The sequence below is a fragment of the Musca autumnalis genome, unplaced genomic scaffold (genome assembly GCF_047663935.1).
Source record: "Musca autumnalis isolate F117 unplaced genomic scaffold, ASM4766393v1 scaffold_4, whole genome shotgun sequence".
NCBI classification, from domain to species: domain Eukaryota; kingdom Metazoa; phylum Arthropoda; class Insecta; order Diptera; family Muscidae; genus Musca; species Musca autumnalis.
In genome coordinates this window covers 23931338-23943874 of record NW_027411977.1, presented here as the reverse complement: position 1 = coordinate 23943874, position 12537 = coordinate 23931338, and positions in this window count along the sequence as shown.

The following is a 12537-nucleotide window of genomic DNA, read 5'->3' as shown; positions in this document are numbered from 1 at the left end:
GACCGGCTTTAGCATGGCAAAGCCCAGGATTTATCTTGTCCCTCTTTCATCTCAAGTGGACACTGACCTCCCCGTGGTGTCACCTGGGGAACTGCCGTTAACACCCGTTAAAGGTAGTGAGCTAACATGTGCCGCGCGTTCACCCATACGTTAAAAACTTGGGTTTGGGTGTCGGGTTAGTAACCCTTCCCTAGAAAAAAACAGTCTACTATGAAAAAACGAAAGAAAAGAAAAACAAACCCCTCTAAAGTTGACGAACCCCGCAAACGTTATAAGGACCATGATCTGCGAATCTGCACCTGGAATGTTCGCACTCTTTATAGAGAAGGAGCAGTTTACGCATTGGCAGATGTACTTGAAAAGTGCAAGGTCGATATTACTGTCATACAAGAAAAAACGATGGAACGGGAAAGGCGTCACAATAACACCTAAAGGTGACGCACTGTATTATAGCTGCCATGACGCAAAGCATGAGTTTGGTAACGGATTTGTAGTTGGTCGGAGGTTAAAACATCTGGTCTCCAGCTTCACCCCAGACTCGCAATTCGATTAGAGGCTAAATTCTTCAACATCTGCTTTATTTGCGCTCATGCTCCCACTGAAGAAAAGGACGAACAGACCAAAGATATATTTTACGAGCGCTTAGAAGAAACATATGACCGTTGCCCTGCCCATGACATTAAAATTATACTAGGCGATTTTAAGGCCAAAATTGGAAAGGAGAATATCTTTGGCCCAACAGTCGGGAAATTCAGTCTCCACAGTGAAACATCTGACAATGGTATGAGCCTGATAGACTTTGCAGCTGCAAGAAACATGGCAGTTAGCAGTACCAGATTTAAGCATCTCGGTATTCATAAGGGCACCTGGCTGTCTCCAGATCAAAGAACAAGTAATCAAATTGATCATGTTGTGATAGATGGAAGACATTCATCGAGCGTGTTGGATGTACGATCGTTCCGAGGAGCAAACATAGATTCGGACCACTACCTTGTTGCAGCAAAGGTACGTACCAGATTAAACGTAGCAAACAAAGTGCGAACATACACAACACGGAAGTTGGAAATCGGTAAGCTCCAATCACAACAGATAGCCACAGCATTTCCACTCAACTGGCCCAATTGCTTCATCAAAGCACTTCTCATCCCGATAACATATCAGCGCAATGGCAAAACATTGCTCACTCCATGCATCAGCCGCAAAAGCCATACTTGGATTCCAGAGACCTCCACAAAGGAATTCATGGTATGACCAGGAGTGTCGTGCTGCTACCGAAGAGAAAAATGCGGCATATAGAGCTACTTTACATTCAGTAGCAACGCGTAGCGCGCGAAAGAGATATCGGGAGAAAAGGAGAGAAGAGAAACGGCTTTTCCGCAAGAAAAATAGAGAAATGGAAAAGCGGGGGGTGTGAAAAAATCGAGATGTACAGGAGACAGAATGAAGTCCGAAAATTCTACCAAAGAGTGAAACATCAAACAGATGGCTTTGGTACAGGCACATCCTCCTGTAGAGACCAGCAAGGTAATCTGGTAACAGATACAGATAGCGTGCTCAGGATATGGAAGGAACATTTCTCCAATCTGCTGGTATCCAATAGTAGCGAAAACGATGATACCACAGATCCAGTCCCAGAAGATGGTATTGAATGTATACCACCCGGCCAACATGAGGTAAAGACAGCAATGAACCGGCTGAAGAACAATAAGGCAGCAGGAGCTGATGGCCTACCAGCCGAGCTGTTAAAACCCGGAGGCGACACGCTGATAAGGTGTATGCATCAGCTAGTTAGTTCCATCTGGCAGGAAGAACGCGTACCCGACGATTATAACCTGAGCATCCTGTGTCCCGTCCACAAGAAAGGAGATAAGACTTTATGCTCCAACTATAGGGGCATAAGTCTTCTCCCCATCGCCAACAAGATAGTGTCAGGGATATTGTGCCAACGACTAAACCCCATGGTCAACGGAATAATTGGACCATACCAATGCGGCTTTAGACCTGGCAAGTCCACCATTGACCATATATTTACCTTGCGGCAAATCCTGGAGAAAACACTAGAGATGCAGATCGACACCTACCACCTTTTTGTCGATTATAAATCAGCCTTCGACAGCCCGCTACGTTCAAAGGTATTCCAAGCAGTGTCTGAATTTGGTATCCCCGCAAAGCTCATTCGGCTTTGTAGAAAGACTTTAACTGACAAGACTTTAACTGACAAGATCTTCAGTTAAAATAGGAAAGAACCTCCCCGAAGAGTTTTGTACAAAAAGAGGTTTCAGGCAAGGATACAGCCTTTCATGTGATCTGTTCAACATCCTGCTAGAAAAGGTTATACGAGAGGCAAACGTCAACAGAAGTGGCACAATCTACACCAATAGCCACATGTTACTTGCTTATGCTGATGATATAGACATCATGGGACGATCAGTAAAAGAAGTAACCGATACCTTTATGAAGGTCGAAGGAGAATCTGGGTCTGGCTGTAAACGGTGAGAAGACCAAGCTGATGGTGTCGACGCGCAATGCGTCCATTGAGATCGAACTGTTGAAGTTGGTTCCTAAAATTTTGAGGTAGTAAAAGACTTCGTATACCTCGGCACCGCCGTAAACACAACAAACGACATCCATTGTGAAATAAAAAGAAGAATTGTATTGGCCAACAGATGCTACTTTGGCTTAAGTAAGCACTTTAAAAACAAAGCCACAACTCGTCAGACAAAAATAACGCTTTACAAAACACTGATACTACCCGTGCTGATGTATGGTTCCGAAGCCAGATAAGGCAGTGCTTGGTGTGTTTGAGAGAAAAATTCTTCGAAAGATCTACGGACCGATCTGCGTTGACGGTGAATATCGACGTCGTATGAACCATGAGCTGTATCTGCTATACAACGACATCAATATAGTTAAACGTATCGAGATGCAGCGATTGCGTTAGCTTGGCCATATAATAAGAATGAGCGATGATGAACCCGCTAAAAAGGCGTGGACGCAAAATTTTCAGGCCAAAGAATAGATGCCGCAAACAAGTTAATGAAGAGATGACAAGGCGCGGTATTCCGAAAAGCGACGCACGAAACAGAGAGAATTGGAGATCTTTTCTTAGTTCGGTCTATGGAACTAATGTTCTGTAATAGTCCAGCTAAGTATGTAAGTAATCAAAAGAATGCGATTGATTGAATATCAGTGCATGAATATCAGTTAAGTGGAATGGATGTGGTGAAGTGCGCAACTTTTGTACTCCGGAATGCCAAATCAAGGGGATAATCATAGAAGAGGCGTACGATATTTTTGTCAAAATCATCTCATAAAGCAATATCGGAAAGAATTATCACTGCTAACTTAAGACCTAAATACAATATAATTACTGTAATCCAGTGTTACGATCCCACAGAAGAAATTGATTTAATGGAAAAAGAGGTTTTTTATAGTCAGCTGAGGAGCCTACTTACTAATGTACCAAGGACAAATGTTGTAGTACTGCTTGGAGATTTCAATGCATAGGTGGGCTCTGACTGTGATTTAACTTTGAGCTTAAGATTGGTGGTTCGCTTTTCCCACACAAGAGAAACCTAATCAGACGTGACCATTATCTCGCTTTATTTTTTTTTTAAAAACAGCACAACCACAAATATACTCATAGACATAGTATGGTGACACGGATGACAGATGTAGGGACACGTGGCACGTTCATTTGGTCTTGCGATATTTAGAATTAACGAAGCCTTGCCTACCTTTAAGTTATTTGGCAAGCCAGCGCGTGATCATATTGAACGCATTGGACGGGTTAAGGGCTGCCACATATCCAAAGATGAAAAATGCTTTATCGGTAATGGAGACAACAAGAATTCTTAAACTATTGCTACACATGAAAGATGATAAGAAGGGCGGTGGGATTATTCATTGGTAGCGGACTTCGGCATAAGAATAACCGTGTTCACCTTCCCGATGTCGGCGATCACCAATTGTGAAATTGAAAACTCTAGTCGGGTAGACCAGTAGTGGAATTCTGTATCTGTAACGCATTTTTTGAGTTACCGACAAAAATCGATAAATTAAAACGCAAAATTATGAACAAAAAATATCAATAAAAGTTGACAACACTTTTGCTATCGGTAGGACTTAGCTAGAGTTGGGCAATTGAACGACCTAGTTCACTGTCCTAGTTCAAAAACGTATGAGTAACATCATACAAACTAACGTGAAATAATAAGTATACGCATTTTGTTCAAAGAAACGACCGGTGTCCATTGAACTAGATTGTGAACTAGGTACATAGTTCAATATAGTTCAATTTGCACAACTCTAGACTTAGCGATAGCTTTATTTTGGTTGTTAACTTATCGAAACTATAAGCAGGCCTTTTAACAAGCATTTCGGCAGGTGGAATAGGTTGAGGAAGAACGGGTGAATATGCCGGAGCAAGTTTTTTCTTGAAGTCTTCATGTGCTTGTTGTAAGACGGCATTCAACGGACCTAACTGCCAAGGCCTTTCAAGGGTCGATTTTTGTCCCAAAACTTTTTGTTATGTTTTTGAACTTTGGCTTTCTTATTGTGAAGAAATTTCTCATAACCGAATTATTGTTTGCTGGGATTCAACCTTTTGGATCAAGGGGGAAGTACAGGCATAAGCGGAATACAACGGAAACATAAATGAGAATGCACATCGCACATCCGTCGTCGTTTGAACATTGCGAGAGATGAGAACAAAAACCAAACAAGCCATCCAAATAATCAAGAGGAGACATGATGGAGAAGAAGAGGAGCAAACATCGATAAGGCGGCGAATTTAATCACGTATGCCTTGGCGGCGGCTTCTTACGCCGCTTCAATGATTTTCATTGCTATTCTCAATACTATATTTTATTTGGCAATTTTTATCATTCAACTAAACGACCAAACAGCTCGTCAACCTTAACGCTAACAGTGAGCGACACACAAAACGACTATGACGACGACAACAACAAAATAAACATCAGATTAAAACAACAACAAGTTACGCTGATAGCAGAAATTTCATTGATAAATAACGAGGAAATTTCAATTTACACACAAATACATCGAGCAACAGCAATACACACTAGTCGTTCGCTTATCCCACAGATAGACAAACACGGTTATACACCGCGCTTTTGTCGTCTCTCTTAATGAAACGAAAGCAGCACCAGCAGCGCGTTTTTTTTTTTTGTGAAACCCCATGCAACAGAAGTATTCGCATTTGTATGTAGGCCAGATCGTTCATTGTAGATCGCATATAAGGCGTATGAATGGAGGACGGACAGACAGCGAAATTCATACAAAGTTTACTGGTCTGTCGAATGAACGATAAGTGGATATCACCTCGTCGTTTGGTTCCAGTGCTGGATTTCATCAACATCGTGGTATTTTTTTTTGTATTGAAAATATGAATGATACCTCGCGACGGATGGACGGACGTTCCACAGGTAATCTAATGGACAATTTATGCTTTACTGACTGTTTCGTTTTAAATGTGTTTGCCGTTGTCTATATTTGTAAATATTTGGGCAACAACACCACCAACAAGAAGAATTTAATATGTGAACAACACCATTAACGTTGGCAGAGACAAATAAAACAGCCATAATAAGCAACAAAACGGAAATTGAAAATATGAAATATGCCAACTTGTGGGCGCACGCTCTTTGCTTAAATCACATAAAACCCGTCCAATTTAATCGCCAAACAAAAAAAAAAACAACGCCAAGCAACCGAGCGAGCCAGCACTCAGGCAGGCAGTCATTCAGTCCATTTGGAAGTTGGTTTGCTTGCAAAAGCGTTGTCGTCGTTTGTTGGGTGATCAGTCGCCGCGTGGGGGGACGAAGCGGCACCAAAGTAGATTCGCAGCAAATTCATGTCTGTCGTTGAACACTTCATTCATTTAAATTTGCGGCGAAATAAAAAACAACCCATTCAGTCTTTTACACTCTGCAAAAACAACGAGCAGAGCAAACAGTAAACGGAAATGGCAAATATTTTAACAAGAGATAGAATGAATATGCAAACAGGGAGAGAGAGAGCGATAGAGAGTATTTGTGTGCAAAATGGGTTCTCTTTATCTTCCTCTTTCCGTTTTCTCTGTTAACAGTTATATGGTAGAAAATTTTTTATGTGGTATGGAGAGGCTCCGACACAAAAAACAGGGATGCCAATCTACAATATTAATTGCTTACTTAGATGGCTTTTATATTAAACAGAACGTCTTGTTCCATAAGCCGAACTAAGAATAGATTTCCAAAAGCACCGATTTCTTGCTTTACTTCTCCAATTTTGGATGGCATGTTTTGTGATATCTTCTTCAACTTGGTCTTTCCCTTGGGGCGTATACCGTCGAGTGGCTCGTATTCAAATTTCTTTTTGGCGGGGACATCTTTATCCATCCTGCTAACATGGCCAAGCCAACGCAATCATTGTAGTTCGATACGTTTTACTATATCGATGTCGGACGGCTGGTATTGTTTGTGGTTCATACGACGTCGGTATTCACCGTCAACGCATATTGGTCTATAAATCTTTCGAAGAATTTTTCTCTCAAACACACCAAGTTCTGTATCATCTGCTTTCGCATGTACCAATGCTTCAGATCCATACATAAGTACGGGTAGTATCAGTGCCTGGTAGAGTGTAAGTTTTGTATGACGAGAGGTGGTTTTACTTTTATACTGTTTACTTAGACCAAAGTAACATCTGCTGGCCAATATTATTCTTCTTTTGATTTCAAAACTGATATTGTTCGTTTTATTTATGGCGGTGCCGAGGTAAATAAAGTAATTTCCTCAAATTTGTAGTTCTGAACATCAACAGTTGGTCCGAGTCAACTGGACGTCTTGCGTGTTGATACCATAAACTTTGCCTTATCGCCGTTGACTGCCAGACCCACTTTGGCAGACTCTTTTTCAATTTTCGCAAAGGTGGCTGCTACGGATCGAGTTGATCGACCTATATCAACATCGTTTGCGTAGGCCAGTAACATTATATCCTTATTGTATATAGTGATATTTTTATCTCTATCGGTATATACATTCGCTTCTCGTATGAAATTTTCCAATAGAATGTTAAATAGGTAGGCTGTCACCTTGCCTGAAACCTCGTTTTGTTTCAAGAGGTTCTGATCTTGTATTAGCCAATGTCATCTTGCATAATCTTATAAATTTTCCAGGGATACCAAACTCAGACATGGCTTGGAACACGTTTGATCGAAATGGGCTGTCGAAGGCGGCCATATAGTCGACGAACAGGTGGTATGTGTCGATTTGTCTTTCGTGGGTCTTCTCTAGTATTTGGCGCAATGTGAATATTTGGTCAATTGTCGATTTACCAGGTCTAAAACCGATTATTTTATTGACCATGGGTTATAACCGTTCACACAGTACACTCGACAGCACTTGGTATGCGATAGGAAGCAGACTTATGCCTCTGTAGTTTGTACACACCGTCTTGTCTCCTTTCTTGTGTTCCGTACACAGGAGGCTGAAGTTCCAATCATTGGGTATGCTCTCTTCATGCCAAATTTCGGTAATTAACTGATGCATACTCCTTATCAGCACTTCGCAACCGGTCTTGAACAGTTCGGCGGGCAGCCCATCAATGCCTGCTGCTTTATTGTTTTTCAGCCAATTAATTGCTGTCATGACCTCGCTTTGGCTGGGTGGAAGAAATTCAACGTCGTCGTTTGCGATTGGTTCTGGTGTATCTTCATCGCCGCCCACATTCGATACTAAGAGCTTCATGAAATGCTCCTTCCAGATCCTCAGTACGCTATCGGTATCAGTTACTAGATTCCCTTCATGATCATTGCAAGAGAATGTGCCTGCAACATACCCTTCAGTCTGGTGTTTTACACTCTGGTAAAATTTTCGGACTTCAATCTGACTCCTAAACATCTCGAGTTTCTCACGCTCACGTTGTTCTCGCTTTTTCTTTTTTCTTCTGAAAATACGCTTCTCCTGTCTCCTCTGCTCCCGATATTTTTCTTTCGCGCTTCGTGTTGCTACTGAATGCAGGGTTGCTCTGTATGCCGCCTTCTTTTCTTCAGTAGCCTTACGGCACTCCTGGTCGTACCATAGATTTTTATGTGGTGGTATTTGGTACCCAATTACAGATTTTGCGGCAGTTTGAAGTGAGTGGGCTATTCTTTGCCACTGCGCTTCCACATTATCGGGACAAGGAGTGCTGTCTTCCAGCGCGGGAGTCAGTTAAGCGGAATAGGCTTGTGCTGTCTGTTGTGTTTGCAGCTTCTCGACATCCAGCTTCCGTCCTGTGTTAGATCGCACTTTTGCCGCAACATTAAGGCGAGTGCGTACCTTTGCTGCTACATGGAAATGGTCCGAATCGATCGGACATCTAACACACTGGACGAGTGTCTTCCGTCTATCACAGCATGATCAATCTGGTTTCTTGTTTTCCCATCTGGGGATATCCACGTGGCCTCGTGTATGTCCAGGTGTTGGAATCTGGTACTGCTCACTACCATGTTTTAGTCCCTGCCAAATCGATCAGCCTCATTCCGTTGTCGGATGTTACCTCGTGAAGGCTGAACTTTTCGATCGTGGGACCAAAGATATTTCCTCTCCCAATTTGAGCATTAAAATCTCCCAGAACAATCTTAATGTCATGGCCAGGGCAGCGGTCATATGCTCTCTCTAGGCGCTCGTAGAATATATCCTTGGTTTGTTCATCTTTTTCTTTGGTCGGGGCATGGGCGCAGATGAGGCTGATGTTAAAAAACTTTGCTTTTATACGGATTGTAGCAATTCTTTCACCAACCGGAGTAAAACTGGAGACGAGATTTTTAAGCCTCCTATTTAAATCCAACACCTAGCTCATGTTTCGTTTCATGACAGCTATAATACATTGCGTAATCGTATGTTATTTTTACGTCTGCCCGGTTCCATCGCATTTCCTGTAAGGCGATAATATCAGTTTTGTACTTACCAAGTACATCCGGCTGTGCGCAAACTGCACCTGCTCTGTAGAGTCCTGACATTCCAGGTGCAGATTCGCAGATCATGGTTCTTAAAGCGTTTCAACTTTAGACGGTTTTGTTTTTCTTTGTTTTTTCATAGTAGGCGGTGTTTTGACGGGGTGTGTTACTAGCCCAAGTCTTCAGCCTATAGTACGCCTTTTAAAGATCGTCTGTCTTTTGTCTATAGAAGAACTTTCACAAGACCTCTTTTTTATAGAAGACTTTTCGCAGGTCATACGTCTATAGAAGACCTTTTAAAGGTCATCTGTTTATTGCAGACAATTCGAAGATCTTCTGTCTATAGAAGCTCTTTGAAAAGAAGACATTTAAAAAGGTTTCTTCTTTTGTCTATAGAAGATCTTTCAAAGATCCTGGTGTTCTGTCTATAGGAGACCTTTTAAAGGTTTTCCGTCTATTAAAGCCTTTTATGGAAGATCTTTCAAAAGTTTTCTCTCTAAAGAAGACATTTCAAAGATATTTTAAAATATGTATAAGCTAAAAGCTAATTGGCCGTTTTTTTAACTCTAATTTCTTTTGGAGTTGGATTAATTTACCCAAACATTTGTTGATGCTGGCATCTCTACATGTGTCTACGTATAGGTGCGTTTCCGAGAAGTTAAGCTGAGAAGAGAATTCGAATAAATTTTTGAAAAACAAAGAGTTTATCTTCATGCTGTGAAAACATTTAACTTCTTCTCGGAGAAACCGCAACTCCATGGATAGTGGATGGATGGACGGATGAGTGTTTTCCGATGAAGCAGAGTTAACCAAGATTTTTCGTTCCGATATATGTATGCATGTAGCTCCACATGCATGGGCATAAGGAAGAGTATGCTGCTGCTGCACTCTATTCGTTACAAGAAGGCCCACATTCAACAAAACTTCTTTGGCAAAGGGAGGTAGGTTCCACTCAAAGAGTAAGCAAAGCGGGGAAGGAATTTACCACAGTGCAGACAAAATACAAACAAACGAACAAACATAAACGCTAATATGTAGATACATATGTATGTATGTCGGCATATCTTTGCCTTGCAAGTTTTATGCCTGCCTGAAATGTTGGTGCATTGATTTTTAAGCTGGGGCAGTGGGTTGGCGGGGAGTCTTCGAGGGGGGTTTTACTCGTTTATTCCACAACATTCGTTGTTTTGTTATGATGTTGATATGGATGGGGGCTAGTATGTATGGGACGTGGGCATCTCGAATAAATACAAAAACATTGTTGCTGTTGTTGTTGTTGTTGTTTTGCTTTTCTTGTTGTTGAGAGTTAAATCAAACGAATTCATTCAGTGAGTCAATCAAAATTACAACCCAACTGTCGGTTGATCCGACTGCATTTTCTTGCCGTTCGTCTGTCTGTCTGCTTGTCTGTCCGTCGTTGTTGTTATTGTTTTTGGTTTCTTGTCTTCTTTTTGGTTTTAGTTGTTGTTGTTGCATTTGTTTTTGTGCTTATTTTTTGTGTTTTTCTTCTTTTGTAGCGGATGTCGAACAAGTTTTCTACGAATGGGTGTGGATAGCAAAACATTACCTACACACAGATACTACCCCACGATACAAACTTTTCGACATACCGACATACAACTAATATGGTGATGTTGTTGTTGCTGCGGTTCTTGTATGTTTGTGACATTGTGGTTATTTCCTTCGTTTTTTCGCATGTGTGCGTATGCTTTTCCGTCTGTCTTTGGGGGCAACGGCGTTCGATCCGTTTTTTTGTTTCTCCAACGCGTGCGTATTTATTTGCCAGACCAAATTGGTCATCTGACCGCGTGCTGTTTACACTGTGAACACTGATGTTTGCCACGATTTCTCAGACCGATCCTCGTTATTGCAGTGATGAATAGATGCACCAAAAAATGCATACGGACATCCTGCAAGTCCAGTGCGACATGCAGGGACATTGACCCTTTCTGAAAGAAAGGGTGCTTCTACAGACCCTTCCTGAAAGAAAGGTTGCTTCTATAGTCCCTTCCTGAAAGAAAGGGTGCTTCTATAGTCCCTTCCTGAAAGAAAGGGTGCGTCTATAGTCCCTTTCTGAAAGAAAGGGTGCGTCTATAGTCCCTTCATTAAAGAAAGGGTGCGTCTATAGTCCCTTCCTGAAAGAAAGGGTGCTTCTATGGACCTTTTCTGAAAGAAAGGGTGCTTCAATGGCGCCTTTCTGAAAGAAAGGGTGCTTCAATGGAGCCTCTCTGAAAGAAAGGGTGCTTCAACGGAGCCTCTCTGAAAGAAAGGGTGCTTCAATGGAGCCTTTCTCAAAGATAGGTTGCTTCTATGGACCCTTCCTGAAAGAAAGGGTGCTTCTATGGACCCTTCCTGAAAGAAAGGGTGCTTCTATGGACCCTTCCTGAAAGAAAGGGTGCTTCTATAGTCCCTTCCTGAAAGAAAGGGTGCGTCTATAGTCCCTTTCTGAAAGAAAGGGTGCGTCTATAGTCCCTTCATTAAAGAAAGGGTGCGTCTGTAGTCCCTTCCTGAAAGAAAGGGTGCTTCTATGGACCTTTTCTGAAAGAAAGGGTGCTTCAATGGAGCCTCTCTGAAAGAAAGGGTGCTTCAACGGAGCCTCTCTGAAAGAAAGGGTGCTTCAATGGAGCCTTTCTCAAAGATAGGTTGCTTCTATGGACCTTCCTGAAAGAAAGGGTGCTTCTATGGACCCTTCCTGAAAGAAAGGGTGCTTCTATGGACTCTTCCTGAAAGAAAGGGTGCTTCTATGGACCCTTCCTGAAAGAAAGGGTGCTTCTATAGACCCTTCCTGAAAGAAAGGGTGCTTCTATGGACCCTTCCTGCAAGAAAGGATGCTTCTATGGACCCTTCCTGAAAGAATGGTTGCTTCTATGGACCCTTCCTGAAAGAAAGGGTGCTTCTATGGACCTTTTCTGAAAAAAAAGTGTGCTTCTAGAGTCCCTTCCTGAAAGAAAGTGTGCTTCTAGAGTCGCTTCCTGAAAGAAAGTGTGCTTCTAGAGTCCCTTCCTGAAAGAAAGTGTGCTTCTATGGACCCTTCCTGAAAGAAAGGGTGCTTCTATGGACCCTTCCTGAAAGAAAGGGTGCTTCTATGGACCCTTCCTGAAAGAAAGGGTGCTTCTATGAAAGAAAGGGTGCTTCCCTTCCTGAAAGAAAGGGTGCTTCTATGGACCCTTCCTGAAAGAAAGGTTGCTTCTATGGACCCTTCCTGAAAGAAAGGGTGCTTCTATGGACCCTTTCTGAAAGAAAGGGTGCTTTTAGAGTCCCTTCCTGAAAGAAAGGGTGCTTCTATGGACCCTTCCTAAAAGAAAGGGTGCTTCTATGGACCCTTCCTAAAAGAAAGGGTGCTTCTATGGACCCTTCCTAAAAGAAAGGGTGCTTCTATGGACCCTTCCTGAAAGAAAGGGTGCTTCTATGGACCCTTCCTGAAAGAAAGGGTGCTTCTATGGACCCTTCCTGAAAGAAAGGGTGCTTCTATGGACCCTTCCTGAAAGAAAGGGTGCTTCTATGGACCCTTCCTGAAAGAAAGGGTGCTTCTATGGACCCTTCCTGAAAGAAAGGGTGCTTCTATGGACCCTTCCTGAAAGAAAGGGTGCTTC